Genomic DNA, 19398 nt, shown 5'->3' with positions numbered 1-19398 from the left:
AGAGGAACCAACTGCATATGTTCCTACACTGCCCTGATTCCACTTTGTGGAGGGGGAAGATGTCTTAGCTTTGTTTGGAGTACTGTTTGTACTCTGTTGTTTACTATTAGTAGCAGACGTAGGTTTAGATGTCGTTTTTTCTTCTGGATTAACTCTTTCTCGTTCTATGATGGTTTGTAAACCCTTTGTAATCTCATTTACAGTCAAGGATGACTTACCTACGAATACAAACAACTTATCCAGTATGTCCCTGGGTAATTTCCGTGTCATATGGACTTGTATTATCCAGTCTGACTCATCCAGGTTCACTTTATTTTTAAGTGCCTTGAGCATGGACTCAAGCTCCAATCTGAAGGTTTGGAGTGAGACTGCAGTATTATTTGGAGGTTTAATGTCTAACAGTCTCTGTGTTAGAATTCTGATAGTCCTTTCAGGTTTAGCGTAATTATCTTTCAGGAGTTGTACTGCATTGTCATAATCATCATCTGTGTGATTTAGATTACAGACTACCTGATACGCTTCATCCTTCAAGACACTCTGTAAGTATGTAAACTTTGTTGTTTTTGGCACATTAGCATTAGAATCCACAGAATCGACAAATTTGCTCCAGAAACCGTCCCAACTCTCGTCTTCTCTTCCAGAAAAAGTTGGTAAACTAAGTGATGGCAATTTGACTTCTGGTGCTGTCTGTTTCTGGGAAGTTGTGGTTACAATATTTATATTGGTTTTATGGGCATGTATGATATCATCAAAGTATTGCAACTGTGTAAACATTGTATCTTCATAATCGGAATGTTCTTGTATAACATCTTGTAATGTTTCTCCACCAACACTGGTATTCTGAAGTAAAACTTGATATTCTTTCATTTGTTGCAACACACGGTCATATTTGTTCCGTGCAAGCCTAAGATAATTTTCCAATGCTACATAGTTAACTGGAGTTTGTTTACTCATGTCTTCACATGTGCTAATCTGCCGTGATAAATGATCCCTCAATCCTGTGAGGGTTATTTGGACATTTTTGACAGTAGACATCTTGGAAGTACTTGTTAGTCGTATAGACTAGTGTCAGGACTATTTATGGCACTTGTATTAGTAAAGCCACTAGTTTCTGAACTAGAGCTGGTTATCATTTAATTAAATATACACTGTATAATCATACACACTATAATTTGAGTGGTAGACCTGTATCAATGCTGGTATCCGCAAGTTAGCCCATCATTATCACTCTTGGTTGGTACAGAGACACAGGTTAACACTCAAAGGTGAAATGATTATAGGTAAATTGTACTAATGTTATATTGATATCATATTGACAACACAACTCGGGTTGTCTTAAATACTGCATAAAAATATGTACTTGCTAGGTTGTAATGTGTTCAACTCTAGACAAGTGTAAAATTCTTACCCTTACACCAGGTTAGCACAATAAATTAGACTAGGTTGCTGTACAACACCAGCCTAAAATGTTCTACCCTTGTGCAAGAATTAGTAGTAAATGATGTGGCATGCAGTAAATGTTACAGTAATGGCAATAATAATGCAATAATTACAAAAAAACATTTATAAGTAACTTATAAGTAAAGTAGCCTCTTATCAACCTCTTGTAATGAAATGAAAAAAACACAATTGTTCCTTTGATACTGTCAGAACAATAATAGTGCTTGTTGTAAGTTCTGTTTGCTATGAGATTGAAAAGTTAGGTTAGAAAATATGCAAAAAATATAGCAGTGTCTTCCTGCTATAATGTGTGTAGGTAATATTGCACTAGCACTATATGTATGTATAATATCTAGTTCAAAGAACTAAATAATCTGGTTCGAAGGACCAAATAATGTGGGGAAATTCCAAGCAGCTATTCTCTCTTTTTCAAATTGATTTAATAAAATAAAGTTATGTCTTATTTATTTTCTTAGTAAGTAAGTATTAATTAAGTGGACTGTATATACTGGTAAACTGCCTGAAATCTTCTTACACACTATTGGGAGGGACAATTGGTAGCCTAAACCACTTTGTTATGGCTCCTTCTTAAACTACCAATTGTTTACCTTTAAATCTATTATTTCAGTTATTTCATTATATAGTGTACCACATATGGTGGTCTAAACTACTAATATAATAATTAATTATAACTACTGCTACTAAAATCATAAATGGCTTAGCTATGCCAGTAGAATGAGCCTAGTAAGGCGTGTAGGTGTAGCCTCAAGATGGGTGTGGCCCTGCCTCTTTGTGCCACGTAATGGCGGCTGGTGGGAAGGACAAGGCTTGGCAAACAAGTAGTTAATTATGTGTATGGACCAACTGTCTGCACAGATTCTTGCTGCTCCTCTCACAATTTACCTGTATGGGATGCAAGGAATTAATCAAAGTTCCCTAAACATATCAATTACAGGTATGGCATGAACTGTGAGGGCTATAATGGGGTTCACGTACATTGTGTTTGGGTTGTTCATACATCATGACCGACTTATTTTTATAAATGAATAAATGTGCACATTATAATTCAGATACAAAATACTTGATAAGCCGGATACAGTCGTTGATGTGATGGTTGTTAGGCTGTGTAGCTGGTGTTGACACGTAAATGGGGTGTCTAGCTGTATACACCAGTTAGCCAATACAGCGTGGTCGGCTGCTATGTTTTGTTGTTATTGTGTATATGGACGCCTTCCTGCCCACTCCGGGCAACGCCCTTATGCTCTGGTTCCTCACTCAAAGTAATTTTACATTAGCAAGGGAACCTAGCTACAATACTGTGTAAATAATTATATTCAGTCTTATTGAATACTTTTTTGTTAACTCTAGATACTAAACTAATCTATCAACAATGTTTCATAATGTAAATATACAATGACTTCGATCACGTCACGGAGTCGATGACGTCACGGAGTCGATGACGTCACAGAGTCTCCCATTTTCCATCCTGAAGGGAGTACAGACTAGGGGAGACTGTGTTATTTGTGTGTGTGTGTCGGTTTCCCGACACGTGTCTTTATATACCTACTATATACGTGCCTTACCTGTGACAGGAAAAAACATGTTTTTTTTTTTTTTAAACAGTGCCATCTGTTGGACGTAAGAGCAACACACGCTGTAATCTCCCAAAGTTCTTCACCAATTGCTTAGAAATTCTGACACAACATTCCATTCAAATATGTGCGTGTTTTAATATACCTACTATATAGATACCACACCTGTGACAGGTAAAAACTTTTTTTTTTTCGAAAAGAGCACCATCTGTTGCAGGTAATAGCAACACACACGCTATACTAAATATGTTATGAATTCCATTTTAATGTTTCCGATTGCATTGATAAATTTAATTTTCATAGATTTCGATTTATTTTAATTTTTATTGAATCATTTTGTGTGACAATGTGTAGGAATTGAAATGTGTTTTGTGTTTTTACCATACCATTCATTTCGTAAGTATAAGTAAAGATGCCACACCTCTAACATGTAAAAACATTTTTTTTTTAAACAGCACCATCGCTTGCACATAAGAGCCACACACACTATACTAAATATGTTATGATTCCATTTCAATGTTTTTGATTGCATTGACAAATTAAATTTTCATACATTTCGATATATTTTCATTTTGATTTAATTATTTTGTGTGACATTGCGTTGGAACTGAGCTATATTGTTTATCATACCATTCATTTCATGAGTGTAAGTATAGATGTCACACTTGTGACAGATAGAAAAGTTATTATTTTTTTAAACAGCTCCTTCTGTTCCATGTAAGAACAACTCACACTATTCTAAATATGTTTCGATCCCATTTCTATGTTAACGATTTCATTGGTAAATTGAATTTTCATAAATTTTGAATTATTTTCATTTTGATATAATTATTTTGTGTGACATTGCATTGGAATTGAGCTTTGTTGTTTACCATACCGTTCATTTTGTGAGAATAGTTTATTTTTTATTTTTTTATTTTTTTTCATTTCGTTTTTTAATTGGTTTTCTTATGTTTCAGTGATGGGAACATAAGATCATTTGATGTTCCCAATTTTCTGATGGGAATCTTGGAATCCATCAGACAAGGGAGTGAGGAATGGTGGGGAGGATGAGGAGACGGGGGAGTTGGGGATGGTGGAGAGAACGAGGGGACTGTGGAGTGTGGAATGGTTAGGAGGACGAGGGGACGGTGGAGTGGTGGATAGTGGGAAGGACATAGGGATGGGGGAGGATGAGGAGACAGGGAGTGGGGAATGGTGGAGAGGATTGGGAGACAGGGGGAGGGTTGCTGTTGCGTGTTGCTGAGCCACAGCAATGCGTGGCCGGGTACAGCTAGTAGTTTATATAATTAAAATCTCCACATTGTGATTGCTTAATATTTACTTCTTACCTTTATCAAGGGAATGAGAAGAATTGTAAAATGCCACAAAGAAGCCTATGATGGCCTTCATTGACTTAAAACATGTTCAGCCCGTGATATAAATTATATTAATTTGTATCAGTTATGATAACGAATTCCCACGTTGAACCTATACGATCCGTGTGTGTTCTGAGTGACGTTACCAGATCTGACACGTGTACACACATGGCGGAAGGGTTTAAGATGACAGATATATAAATATAGTGGTGATATTAATCCAAGTGATTCTTTATCCGAGAAAGAATACGGATCACTGGATACAAGTTAGATATGCATTGAGATACAAATGAATTGGACAAATTCTGGTTAGATGATAAAGTTGTCAATATATGGGACAAGTTGGCAAGTTGCACTGGGAAGTTTTGTGCGTCGGTTAGACAAATGAGAGTGAGAGTTCGACATAAACAAGAGTAACGCACACATAATGAAATCACAATAGCGTGATGGAACCTGTAGGAAATCGTTGTCCATGGTTTAAGGCACGTGTCTGGGGGTGACCCCCAGTGGCCCAGGACGCTGGTTCGATGCTCATCCAGCTCAAAAGATTATCTTCAAATAGGAGCTGCCTCACTCTGACCCCATATTCCTCCTGTAGATTCCTACATTCACAAGTTATAATGTTTGATCAACTGCAATGAAACTACAATGGCATGATCTATAAATGAAAGTAATTTTGAGGCAATGGAGTGACTTGAACCTGGTTTCTGGTGATTCCCAGACACCTGTCTTAACCGACTTGGCCACGATGGGGCAAATGTTGACCAACCTGAAACTTTACTAGTAAAATTCATGGGTAGGTTTTGGAGGCCCTGAACCGGAGCCTAACCAGGGTTTTATAATCAACCCGACCACACTCTGACCTACGGTAATAGCGTTCACACTCTTACGCCCCAGTTAGATCGCAATGAATCTACAATGGCGTGATATATCAATGTAAATCATTTTGAGACAATGGAGTGACTTGAACCTGAGTTCTGGTGATTCCCAGAGAGATAATATAATGCCGTGATATATTCATTTGGAATATATCACGCCAATATATTCTCTCTGTGAATCACCAGAACGCCGAGTCAATCACTCTGTTGCATCATTTTTTTTTTAATTGTGATCAGTATTCTTCCACTTTTGTAACGTCTTAAAAAAAGATAGATTTTTGGTGCTGTTTTATAGATTTATATCAACCGATTATTTCACCAGGAAAATATCAATAGATCTTAAATTTTCATTTTTCCTTTGTTTATGCTTCTATCCTTATTTTCCATTCGTCGTATCTCATGTTCTTACTGTGAGTTTTCGCCCGTTACATCATGACGGGAGGGAAGAGGATCGTGGACCAAGTGCGTATTAGTATGCATTATGTGGCAGTAGCCTAGTGGTGCTCGGGGCCAACCAGCGCCCCCGGGAGGCCAATGCCTACCCCGGCATTAACTCGGAATAGATGGTGATGCTTTAATACCTCTTCGCAAATGCCTTCTTGCCCATTTTTCCGCTGCCTCGATGCTTTTTCTGGCTTTTGTTATATCTGATTCTGCTTTAATATCTTATTGTTTAATGATATTTAGGTTCGTGTAATCTGCACTTCTATTTCTTTTGTAGTATAAAGTATTTGTTTCTCGTTTGCAGGTTATTTTTGTTTTGTTTTAATGTTTATCAATCTCTGGAGGGATATTATGGCAACCACAAGTCCTTACAGACCAACGGCAAGAATATCTTCGATCTAGATATAATCCAGAGCCTAAGTAAAGTCAATGTATTGTACAAAGAGTATCAGAGTTCACCACACAGTGTACATATCCCTGGAGCATACAGCCTATCCATGTGGGTTTCCTTGTGCTTCTTGACTCAGGATCTCGCAGTTGCTTACTAACACTAATCACTAATCACAATATGAACACTAATCGGTGTTCATATTGCTTGATATTTCTTCAGTATTAATTAATACTGTTATTTATGAAACACCTTTGAAGTACGTCAACATGTACCTTTCACTCGACACTCCTAGCAGTCTGGAGTAGAAATTGATAAGGGAGGTAATTGCAAGGTTTGCAATCACTCCAGAGTGATTGCAAGACTCGTTATAATGGATATTTTTGTCTGGAATATCTGACTTGATCTGCATGCTACTGATTCACTAAGCTTATTTCCTCTGTGTTTTTTGTCCGCTTGAACTTGAATGAAATAAGTTATTGCGAATATTAAAGTGTCTAGTTGTAACTTGGAGGAAGTTAAGTCGTCTGGCTCCACCGATTAGGGATTTGACGAAGGTACACGGCCTCCAACTTTTTGAGAATAGCCTATCTCTCATACGTTGATGTAAGTACAGAAATATTTAACAGCAAAACTATCGTACTTTTTTCTCATGGCAACGAGATAGAGAACCGTCTTTAAAAAATATTAAACTATACTATCTACACACGACGTTAACATCTTTGTGTATTGAAAGTTATCGTCTCTTGTGAAAGATAGACGTGTTTAATGTTAGTTGGTGTCAAGTGGAGACAACTTCTTCCCGTCATTATATGAAGTGTCTTTAAAGATTAACATCAACAATCTCAGAGAATTCCACTGTTTAGATGTGCTGCTGAGGGAGAACTTCTGCGTTGTGTACAGAAAGGTTATCACGAGGCGTTGCTCAACATGAGCCAAACAGCTTGAAGGGGGAGACCGGTAGAGAGATAATGTACACCAAAGAGGAACTACTGACGCTGCAGTTGATACGGTCAACTAATTGGCCATGATTTTATAGTTAAAGAGATTAAATCTTTTAAATTAATAATCTACAGACGCGGAAAAATCATGTTGATAGTTGGGGGATTCTCAGATACGGGAGCAACGCGTCCTAAGGCCAACATTTGTCATACTAAAAAATGGTAGCGGCTCGCGGAATTGACATATGGTCCGGTTTCTGTGTTGGGTTCTCTGGTAGGCTAAGATAAGGGCACATTGGTACGATAATTTCTTGACGTTGGAAAATCTTAGAATAACAGACTGATGGGAATAGGCTATGCTGACCAGACAACGGAAGAATGTACCAAGGGAAGGTACCGAGTATGCTCTTATTAGCACTGCTGATATGTTATAGAGAAAAGTAGGCGAGATCATCTACATATCCAGGCATATCTGATATACCCAGATACGGGCTTTCTGATAATAATAATAATAATTCATTGTATCGGGGGACAGGCAGCCAGTGTATATACAGTATACATATTATGCTTATATTGAGGTCACCCCCCCCAGGATCAAATTACTTACCCTCCCCAAGATTCAACCCAACGACAAACTAACTCCAGGGTACCTATTTACTGCTAGGCGGACAAGGGCAGTAGACTAGGAAATGCGCCCAACCATTTCCGTCCCGCCTGGGACTCGAACTTGGAATTCCGGATTCTGAGTCGAGAAGGGTATGAATAAGAATGGAATCGGATAGGTAAGAATAAGAGGAGGATAAGAAAGAGACAAGGTGGGTAGGCTTAAGTCAGGTCACGATTGTTAAGAGGGTTGTAGCATTTGAGTGTGTACTGTGGAAGAGAAGAGTCAACAGCAACAAAACCAGGACTAAGGTTCATGTTGAGTAGGTTGTGTATCAGAGCCGATTCAACAAGACTGCGTCTGTGAAGAGTAGAGGCAGGAAAGATTATTTTAGAAGAAGACCAATCAATAGAATGATTAGTCCCTAACATGACAGAAGAAAGCATTGTTTGTGTCTGCAGACTTAACACTTCTTTTGTGTTCCTTGAGTCTCTCATTAAGTGTACGGCCAGTTTCACCAAAATATTGGAGGAAGACGAACAGGAAATAGAGTAGACACCAGCAGCATTAGAAGCAAGAGGAGCAGTGTGAACCTGATTACTACGAAGAGTGTTAGTTTGTCGAAAAGCGAGCTTTATGTCACGATGACTAAGGAAATTACTGAGATTTTTGAGTTCATATATGAAGGGAAGGCAGAGCACTGTGGTACTAGTGTTGAAAACACGTTTGGGATGAAAAACTTTGTTTAGCCTGAGAATAGACACAATTGATAAAATGTAAGGGGTATATAACCAAAGCGAAAGAAAGAGTGTAAATAAAGGAAATCTCAGAATCAAGAAACTGAGGGTCGCTGATGCGTAGAGCGCAGAGGAAGAGAAAGACGAGGACACTTTTCTTAACAGAAGGAGGATGATAGGAAAAGAAGTGAATGTACATGCCACATGCATGGGTTTGCGGTAGACAGAGAAAGAGAACCCAGACACAGAGCTGTGAACATGAACATCAGGAAAAGAAAGGAGGGACTTAGATTCTCATTCAACTTAAAAATTAATAGAAGGGGCCAGATTGTTAAGAGAGGAGAAGAAAGGTGGGAAAAGACAAAGGTCACGAGGCCGTAGAACCAAAATGCCATCAACACAGCGAAGCCAGAGAGAGGGACGAGTATCAATAGAGGGAAGACGAACGGTTTCGAAGTATTCCATATAGAGATTGGCAATAACAGGGGAGAGAGGGGAACCCATAGCAACACCGAAAGATTGAGAGAAGTATTTACCTTTGAAAGAGAAGGAGTTAGAGTCAACACAGAGCCTAATGAGTTCGAGGAAAACGTCAGTGGGAAGCGGGAGAGGAAGACGGTCCACAGTCGCTTTCTGACTAAGGAAAGAGAGAACGTCATCGAGGGGAACATTAGTGAACATTAGTGAGTCGATATCAAGACTAAGCATCTTACAGGAGGGCTGCAGGCGCTCTCTTTCTACGAAGTTCTGAGAGTGACGAAGGTGGGCAGGAGAAAAAGTGCCAAGGTACCTGTTCTTCTTGTTCCGTCAGAGTTATAGCGAGCCAGGAGACAGAGGATAGCCAACAGAGCCTCGTGAAGAAATGATAGGACGCAGAGGCGCACCAGGTTTTCCCACAGTTGGGCTGAATAGTTGCGATGTTGGGTAGTTTGGTGGAGTGGGACTCCACGTACAGTGGCTGACTGTACGCCTTCTGGTTTCATTTGTCCAAGAACGCAAATTAATAAATAATTCATAACACGAGTTTACAAAAAAAGACGATCGTTTTTAATCAATTACTTCTTCCCAGTCCCATCCCAAATCCTTATCCTGACCCCTTCCAAGTGCTATAAAGAAGTCGTAATGGCTTGGCGCTTTCCCCTTGATAATTAAATCAAATCAAATTTTAATCAATTAAATTGTTCTTTCCAAACTCACTTGAGACGTTGTGTAGAATTTTGATATTGTCTGTGTTATAATTTAGTCAAGTTTTGGCACGTGACTGATGGATAAGCAAAGCAGAGGGGCAAGATGTCACTCGAGAAACAGCCTATAAGTGGACTAAACTCTATTAATTTTAAAACAATCACACCCATTGTTACCCCAGGACTCAGTTTAGTAACCGTAAAGGGTCAGAACATAAATTATTTTGATATTGGAATAACTAGCGATATACCAGATCTGCAAACGATGCTCATGATGGATGTAGAAACAGTTTAAAGGACTGCTTTAGGACCCCCCAAAGAACTTGGGACCACACTTCACAAGGGTGTGTAGTCCGACATAAAAGCCAGCTCCGGCAGTCTTCAGCAAGATCTCAAACACCAACAAGATGGAGAAATGTCAAAAAAATGTCACCTAAGAAAAATTTGTTTACGAAAGCAATATAGTGCTGGATATCAGCCCAGAATTTGTGGATTAAAATATATTCGCTTGCGAAAGGGATCCGCGAGTAATTACGATGGATAACAAAGGATTACACAGGATTACTAAAAAAAATTCCATCTGGTCAGCGCCTTCCTTAAGCATGCCTCAGCTGTCACTACAGCAGCCGGTCCCAGCTGTCGCTACAGCAACCGGACCCAGCTGTCAGCACAGCAGCTGGCCCTAGCTGTCACTACAACAGCCGGCCTCAGCTGTCAGCACAGCAGATAAAAACTTGAGAAATATCTTTCTCTAACAACAATTTTGTCGTAGAACACAAACTTTGGATTCTCAATAATTTGTTTGGTCGGGGACAGGAAACCTGCGAATATATATACTCTAGGCTAGTATCGAGGGCCCCCCCCCAAGGGACGAATTACTGCCCCCCCCCCCCCACATCCCAAGGATGCAACCCTACAACAGATGTCGACTCACGGGTACCTATTTATAGTTAGGTGAACAGTCGTATTAGGCGAAAAGAAATTTGCCCAACCTTTTCTGTCCCGGCGAGGAATTGAACCCGGGAACCCCGATTGTGAGTCGAGAACGAAATCAACTGTATTGCAACACACTTTAGTCAAATTCAGGAAAACTGAAAAATTTTGGATACAATTTTTTTTTACTACTGTATGTAAATTAGATGTAATTTATTTGGAATTCGATAACATTATGCTTGATATATTTAATATTTCGTGATGAATTTCTGTAATAGGTTTTCAGTCTGCTGCTACAGCTGTTGTCAGAGTTGCCGAGGACAGTGTCGGTCCTTCTAAAAAAAAGTTTTGAGGGAGTCCACTTTGGTTTGTGTTGAGTCTACCAGAGACGGGACACAGCGACCGGGAATTCTGAAAACACTGTCGGTCGTTATAAATAAAAAATAAAGGTTTGACAATATCATACATTGTTGTCCTTGCAAACCTTGTTCCACATCTCCCTGAGGCTGGCCGCTGGAAGACACATTTGTCAAGGGATGAACCTTTAATGGTTTTTTTCGTACGCTCTCTGAAGTATAATCTTGTTGGCTTATTCGTTTTGTCTACCGGCGACACACTGCTGGATTGTCACTCTCCTGGTGAGTGTTGAGTGTCCCTCACTCTCCTGGTGAGTGTTGTGTGTCCCTCTCTCACTCTCCTGGTGAGTGTTGTGTGTCACTCACTCTCCTGGTGAGTGTTGTGTCCCTCACTCACTCTCCTGGTGAGTGTTGTGTCCCTCTCTCACTCTCCTGGTGAGTGTTGTGTGTCACTCACTCTCCTGGTGAGTGTTGTGTCCCTCACTCACTCTCCTGGTGAGTGTTGTGTCCCTCTCTCACTCTCCTGGTGAGTGTTGTGTCCCTCTCTCACTCTCCTGGTGAGTGTTGTGTCCCTCTCTCACTCTCCTGGTGAGTGTTGTGTGTCACTCTCTCACTCTCCTGGTGAGTGTTGTGTCCCTCTCTCACTCTCCTGGTGAGTGTTGTGTCCCTCTCTCACTCTCCTGGTGAGTGTTGTGTGTCACTCTCTCACTCTCCTGGTGAGTGTTGTGTCCCTCTCTCACTCTCCTGGTGAGTGTTCTGTGTCCCTCTCTCACTCTCCTGGTGAGTGTTGTGTGTCACTCTCTCAATCTCTCGGTGAGTGTTGTGTCCCTCTCTCACTCTCCTGGTGAGTGTTGTGTGTCCCTCTCTCACTCTCCTGGTGAGTGTTGTGTCCCTCTCTCACTCTCCTGGTGAGTGTTGTATCCCTCTCTCACTCTCCTGGTGAGTGTTGTGTGTCACTCTCTCACTCTCCTGGTGAGTGTTGTGTCCCTCTCTCACTCTCCTGGTGAGTGTTGTGTCCCTCACTCTCCTGGTGTGTGTTGTGTGTCACTCTCTCACTCTCCTGGTGAGTGTTGTGTCCCTCACTCTCCTGGTGTGTGTTGTGTGTCCCTCTCTCACTCTCCTGGTGAGTGTTGTGTCCCTCACTCTCCTGGTGAGTGTTGTGTGTCACTCTCTCACTCTCCTGGTGAGTGTTGTGTCCCTCTCTCACTCTCCTGGTGAGTGTTGTGTGTTACTCTCTCACTCTCCTGGTGAGTGTTGTGTCCCTCCCTCACTCTCCTGGTGAGTGTTGTGTCCCTCTCTCACTCTCCTGGTGAGTGTTGTGTCCCTCTCTCACTCTCCTGGTGAGTGTTGTGTGTCACTCTCTCACTCTCCTGGTGAGTGTTGTGTCCCTCTCTCACTCTCCTGGTGAGTGTTGTGTCCCTCTCTCACTCTCCTGGTGAGTGTTGTGTCCCTCACTCTCCTGGTGAGTGTTGTGTCACTCTCTCACTCTCCTGGTGAGTGTTGAGTGTCCCTCTCTCACTCTCCTGGTGAGTGTTGTGTCACTCTCTCACTCTCCTGGTGAGTGTTGTGTCCCTCTCTCACTCTCCTGGTGAGTGTTGTGTCCCTCTCTCACTCTCCTGGTGAGTGTTGTGTGTCCCTCTCTCACTCTCCTGGTGAGTGTTGTGTCCCTCACTCTCCTGGTGAGTGTTGTGTGTCACTCTCTCACTCTCCTGGTGAGTGTTGTGTCCCTCTCTCACTCTCCTGGTGTGTGTTGTGTGTCACTCTCTCACTCTCCTGGTGAGTGTTGTGTCCCTCTCTCACTCTCCTGGTGAGTGTTGTGTCCCTCTCTCACTCTCCTGGTGAGTGTTGTGTGTCACTCTCTCACTCTCCTGGTGAGTGATGTGTCCCTCCCTCACTCTCCTGGTGAGTGTTGTGTCACTCTCTCACTCTCCTGGTGAGTGTTGTGTGTCACTCTCTCACTCTCCTGGTGAGTGTTGTGTCCCTCTCTCACTCTCCTGGTGAGTGTTGTGTGTCACTCTCTCACTCTCCTGGTGAGTGTTGTGTCCCTCTCTCACTCTCCTGGTGAGTGTTGTGTCCCTCACTCTCCTGGTGAGTGTTGTGTCACTCTCTCACTCTCCTGGTGAGTGTTGAGTGTCCCTCTCTCACTCTCCTGGTGAGTGTTGTGTCACTCTCTCACTCTCCTGGTGAGTGTTGTGTCCCTCTCTCACTCTCCTGGTGAGTGTTGTGTCCCTCTCTCACTCTCCTGGTGAGTGTTGTGTCCCTCTCTCACTCTCCTGGTGAGTGTTGTGTCCCTCTCTCACTCTCCTGGTGAGTGTTGTGTCCCTCTCTCACTCTCCTGGTGAGTGTTGTGTGTCACTCTCTCACTCTCCTGGTGAGTGTTGTGTCCCTCTCTCACTCTCCTGGTGAGTGTTGTGTCCCTCACTGTTACAACCCTTGAGACTTAGTACGGTTCTTTTCCCGCAGTGATCAATATATATTATATCGGCCTTGCCAACATGAGTCTAGGGGTAAAGAAACAACACTGCATAAATTGGAAAAACAATGTATCTACGCTAAGGGTGACAAACATAACAATTAAATGGTAAATATAATAGCCAGAAATATTCTTTAGCATGCAATAATATAGATAAAAATCATTATTGAGCAATGAGCAATATCACCAGCACATGAATTACTAAAAGGGATAATACACAATCATCTACCCAGAGAATTAACCGAGTATTTAGCTAAAATAACAATAACCACTGACTTAACTTAAAACATGTCTCCTCTCGACCAAAGCTGCCACGCCTCTGCCCAAGCGTCTGTTCCCAGGGCAGGCACCCTACCACAATATCAACTAAACATCCACATAAACTATTCTAGAAATTCTACTAACAAAATGTAGTACTAATATTGGTACGGCCCTATTGGGTCGCAACTGGGTTCTTTCTCTGATGTTAATACGAGTTTGGGTATCCGGCCCCAAGTTAGTAGTGGCTTTCAAGGGGTGTGTTCCGTAACGCAAGTAAATTAAAGGGGGAGGTAGACAAAGGCAAAAACTTAAATATATAATTATCACCGTCACCATAAATAACATATATTTTATCACACGGGGGAGGTATAATCACTATTATATACAATCTAGTCTTCCTCTGAAGACGCGGAGTGTTCCACGGTGCTCAACGATGCTTAGCTCTTGGTCCTCTTGTGGCCTCACGATGAATCCTTCGTGTCGGAAAATCCGACACCATTTAATATATCATACAGACAGATAATAGCTGTGTTGTATAAACAAGTTACCCATAGAAAACGTAACTTGTAGTGGAATTACCGTCTAAAGAAAACGGGATATCATCGCCACATACTATTATATTCACCACCTATTATGGTGGGAATTATTCTTAAATACATTAGTCTTTGGACTTTACCATCATAAAACATCTCATATAACTTAACTTAATTATCAATATTAAAGTAGAGTAAATGTGACCCTTCTATCACTTTCTGACATCTGGACAATGTAGGCCAGGCGTCAGTGAGGGAGGAGGGGCGGCCATTGTTTATACTGAGACCAGAGGCTCACGGGAGCAAATTCGGCTCCTGTTAATTTTACTTGGACGTAGTGTTATGGAAACCATAGGTGTACCATTATCAACACGCTGTCAACAAATCAAGTTAAGTGTTCTTCCGAAACCCATGTATCTTTCATTTATGGCCATTAATGTCATTATATAGGGTGATCCGGTTAGAGCACGTGGTAGCCTCAAACTAAAGGTAATTAAGCCAGGTCTTCATTGTTCCATGTACAGTATTTTCTCTGATATACCTGTCATATATAGGATTCTGGCTTTACAGCTAGCGCCCTTTTGACAGGTCAAGACGAGGACGCATGCTTTGTGCATCAGTTACTGGGGTGATGGAAGCTACCTCAAAGAGGGAAAATGTGGTGTCTACACCCTAGTTATACCTGGTGGACTAACCTGCTGTACTATAAGATAAGGAACCTTTTCAATGTATGTAGTCTAATACTGTAGTTTGATTGGCTGCATATATATTAATTTAAAAAAAAAACCCTAATGTGTAGAGGATCGATTTGTGAGATTATGAGATTATTGCAGAAATACAGTCCACTTATCATTATACAAATTGCTATCGAAGTATATAAATTAATGTAAATATAAATTCTATATATATTCATATAAATTAAATAAATATAAATCTCACAGGTCGGTTCCCACACTTCGATTCTCTCGAGTCTACCCTGGCCACAGGCCAGCCAAATCACAGTTCCACTGGGGGCACCGTCGTGGAGGCCTTCAACTACAAATCCAGCCTGTAGCTGGCAGGTTCCAATCAGTTCCGCAGGTTAGGCCACTCCACGACCGATACTAGGGTTGCTAGCCCTAGGCAGGAGCCTCGTGTGACTTCACAGATCACTCTCCTCACCACAACACCCCAGTGGCTAGTCTTCTCCACCAGTCAGCCCCGGGTACGACAAATCCTCAACTGCCACGTCACAGGCAGGCTAACACAACAGTGTTCATCCGGGGGGTGACTCACAACTTCTGCAGCTAACACTTGGAGATTCTACGGCTGCCTTGGGTAGACTGATCCAACGTCCGATTCAGCAGTCCCAGGTCGACTCTGTAATCAGACACATCATCAGTACTAATGACACTCTAGGGCACCTCACTCACAGGCTTAGACACAAACGTCCACCTATCCGCTCCATAGATGGCGTTGCTGTCCAAGCGTCACCTCACCAGAGGTCAGCAGCGGCTGTGTTATGAGCTGATCAGGACGGGAAACTTGCCCTTGTGGCCAGTATATCTCGTCCTCACTAGATGGCGCCGTCCATTTGGAGGGGGTTTCGGGAGCTGACCCACAGATGGCGCGGTCGTCACTGCTCCGTGCTCGGACGCTGGGCTCGGGTCCGTAACAAATATTCAAATCATTGTTAACCTTAATTGTATTTAATACTGTTACATGGCTCAATATAATTTACTGGCAAACAATAATAAGAATTAATCAAGGTTGAACTATAACCACTCGCTTGACATCAAGTTCCCACACTGGCCACATCCAAATATGGTCAACCCCCCACACCGAGAAACCAACATGAATAAACTTGCAAAAATTCTCATACAATATAATCCAACTCAGGCACACTACAGCATGCTACAATATATAACATACAATATTCTATCATCATACAACTGGATACTATATTAATTATAGAACAAGACAATAAAGTATATAAGCATCAAGAGCAATGTTAGAATCCTTGTAAGATTCATAACACACACTCACTCTCCTGGTGAGTGTTGTGTGTCCCTCTCTCTTGCCAGTACGGGAGACATCTTCCGTCACGCAGGGTGCAGTCGCACCTCCACAGATCTCCAGTATCATCTATTGATACTGGTAATGGCTCAAAAGGGCCACCACTTACGGGCTATTCATGCCCGTGCCACCTCTTGGGTGGCTTAATCTTTATCAATCAATCAATCTTGCCAGTACAGGCAGGCCTTGTTGGGCTCAGTACACTAAAGCCAGGAGGTGCTGGGTTCCAGACAGTAAAGCCAGGAGGTGCTGGGCTCCAGATAGTAAAGCCAAGAGGTGCTGTGCTCCCGACAGTAAAGCCATGGGGTGCTCTGCTCCAGGCAGTAATGTCAGGAGGTGCTGGGCTCCAGACAGTAAAGCCAGGAGGTGCTGGGCTCCAGGCAGTAAAGCCAGGAGGTGCTGGGCTCCAGGCAGTAAAGCCAGAAGGTGCTGGGCTCCAGATAGTAAAGCCAGGAGGTGCTGGGCTCCAGGCAGTAAAGCCAGAAGGTGCTGGGCTCCAGATAGTAAAGCCAGGAGGTGCTGTGCTCCCGACAGTAAAGCCAGGAGGTGCTGTGCTCCCGACAGTAAAGCCATGGGGTGCTCTGCTCCAGGCAATAATGTCAGGAGGTGCTGGGCTCCAGACAGTAAAGCCAGGAGGTGCTGAGCTCCAGACAGTAAAGTCATAAGGTGCTTGGCCCCAGACAGTAAAGCCTGGAGGTGCTGGGCTCCAGACAGTAAAGCCAGGAAGTGCTGGGCTTCAGACAGTAAAGGCAGGAAGTGCTGAGCTCCAAAAATCAGTAAAGCCAGGAGGTTCCGGGCTCCAGACAGAAAACCCAGGAGGTGCTGGGCTCCAGAGAGTAAAACCAGGAAGTGCTGGGCTCCAGACAGAAAAGCCAGGAGGTGCTGGGCTCCAGACAGTAAAGCCAGGAGGTGCTTCTTTCCAGATAGTAAAGCAAAGAGGTTCTGGGCTCCAGACAGATAACCCAGGAGGTGCTGGGCTCCAGAGAGTAAAACCAGGAAGTGCTGGGCTTTAGACAGTAAAGCCAGGAAGTGCTGGGCTCCAGACAAATAAAGCCAAGAGGTTCTGGGCTCCAGACAAATAAAGCCAGGAGGTGCTTAGCTCCAGACAGTAAAGCCAGGAGGTGCTTCTTTCCAGATAGTAAAGCAAAGAGGTTCTGGGCTCCAGACAGATAACCCAGGAGGTGCTGGGCTCCAGAGAGTAAAACCAGGAAGTGCTGGGCTTTAGACAGTAAAGCCAGGAAGTGCTGGGCTCCAGACAAATAAAGCCAAGAGGTTCTGGGCTCCAGACAATAAAGCCAGGAGGAGTTGGGCTCCAGACAGTAAAGCCAGGAGGTGTGTGGATCCAAACAGTAAAGCCAAGAGGTGTTGGGCTCCAGATATTAAAGCCAGGAGGTGTTCGGCTGCATACAGTAAAATCAGGGGGTGCTGGGCTCCAGACAGTAAAGGCTGGAGGTGGTGGGCTCCAGACAGTAAAGCCAGTAGGTGCTCGGCTCCAGAAAATAAAAACAGGAGGTGCTTGGCTCCAGACAGTGCAGCCAGGAAGTGCTGGGCTCCAAACAGAAAAGCCAGGAGGTGCTGGGCTCCAGACATTAAAGCCAAGAGGTTCTGGGCTCCAGACAATAAAGCCAAGAGGTTCTGGGCTGCAAACAGTAAAGTCAGGAGGTGCTGAGCTCCAGACAGAAAGGCCAGTAGGTGCTGGGGTCCAAACAGTAAAGCTAGAAGGTGCTGTGCTCCAGACAGTAAGGCAGGAGGTGCTAGGCTCCAGAGAGTAAAGCAAGGGGGTGCTGGTCTCCAGACAATAAAGCCAGGAGGTGCTGGGCTCCAGACAGTAAAGCCAAGAGGAGCTGGGCTCCAGACAGTAAAGCCAGGAGGTGCTGGGGTCCCAGATAGTAAATCAAGGAGGTTCTGGGCTCCAGACAATAAAGCCAGGAGGTGCTGGGTTCCACACAGTAAAGCCAGGAGGTGCTGCGCTCCAGACAGAAAGGCCAGGGGGTGTTGGGCTCCAGGAAATAAAGCCAGGGGGTGCTGGGTCCAGACAGTAAAGCCAGAAGGAGTTGGGCTTCAAACAGAAAAGCCAAGAGGTTTTGGGCTCCAGACAGTAAAGCCAGAAGATGCTGGACTCCAGAGAGTAAAGCAAGATGGTGCTGGGCCCAAGACAGTAAAGCCAGGAGGTGCTGGGCACCAGACAGTAAAGCCAGGATGTGCTGGACTCCAGAGAGTAAAGTCAGGGGGTGCTGGGCTCCAGAAAGTAAAGCCAGGAGGTGCTGGGCTCCAGACAATAAAGTCAGGAGGAGTTGGGCTCCAGACAGTAAAGGCAGGAGGTGCTGGTATGCAGACAGTAAAACCAAAAGGTGCTGGGGTTCCAAACAGTAAAGCCAGGAGGTGCTGGGGTTCCAGACAGTAAAGCCAGGCGGTGCTGGGGTTCCAGACAGTAAAGCAAGGAGGTGCTGGGCTGGAGACAGTAAAAGCAGGAGGTGCTGGACTCCAGACAGTAAAGGCAGGAGGTGCTGGTATGCAGACAGAAAAACCAAAAGGTGCTGGGGTTCCAAACAGTAAAGACAGGAGATGCTGGGGTTCCAAACAGTAAAGACAGGAGGTGTTGGGCTCCAGGCAGTAAGGCCAAGAGGTGCTGGGCTCCAGACAATAAAGCCAGGAGTTGCTGGGCTCCAGACAGTAAAGCCAGGAGGTGCTGGGCTCCAGACAGTAAAGTCAGGAGGTGCTGGGCTCCTGACAGTAAAGCCAGGAGGTGCTGGGCTCCAGACAGTAAAGCTAGGCGGTGCTGGGCTCAAGACATTAAAGCCAGGAGGTGCTGGGCTCCTGACAGTGAAGCCAGGAGGTGCTGGGCTCCTGACAGTAAAGCCAGAAGGTGCTGGGCTCCAGACAGTAAAGCTAAGAGGTGCTGGGCTCCAGACAGTAAAACTAGCAGGTGCTGGGCTCCAGACAGTAAAACCAGGAGGTGCTGGGCTCCAGACAGTAAAGCTAAGAGGTGCTGGGCTCCAGACAGTAAAGCCAGGAGGTGCTGGGCTCCAGACAGTAAAGCCAGGAGCTGCTGGGCTCCAGACAGTAATGCCAGGGGGTGTTGGGCTCCAGGAAATAAAGCCAGGTGTGTGGATCCAGACTGTAAAGCCAAGAGGTGTTGGGCTCCAGATATTAAAGCCAGGAGGTGCTTGGCTCCAGACAGTAAAGCCAGGAGGTGCTTGGCTCCAGACAGTAAAGCCAGG

At 43.8% G+C, this 19398-nt stretch overlaps 1 pseudogene; it reads left to right on the top strand.

Annotated features, from left to right (window-relative positions):
• The window catches only part of LOC138351449 (enoyl-CoA hydratase, mitochondrial pseudogene), an 81243-nt pseudogene that overhangs the window by 16994 nt on the left and 44851 nt on the right, over positions 1–19398 (top strand).

The sequence above is a fragment of the Procambarus clarkii genome, chromosome 49 (genome assembly GCF_040958095.1).
Source record: "Procambarus clarkii isolate CNS0578487 chromosome 49, FALCON_Pclarkii_2.0, whole genome shotgun sequence".
Lineage (NCBI taxonomy): Eukaryota > Metazoa > Arthropoda > Malacostraca > Decapoda > Cambaridae > Procambarus > Procambarus clarkii.
Note: the sequence above shows the minus strand (reverse complement) of the source record. Positions and strands in the feature narration are given on the sequence as shown.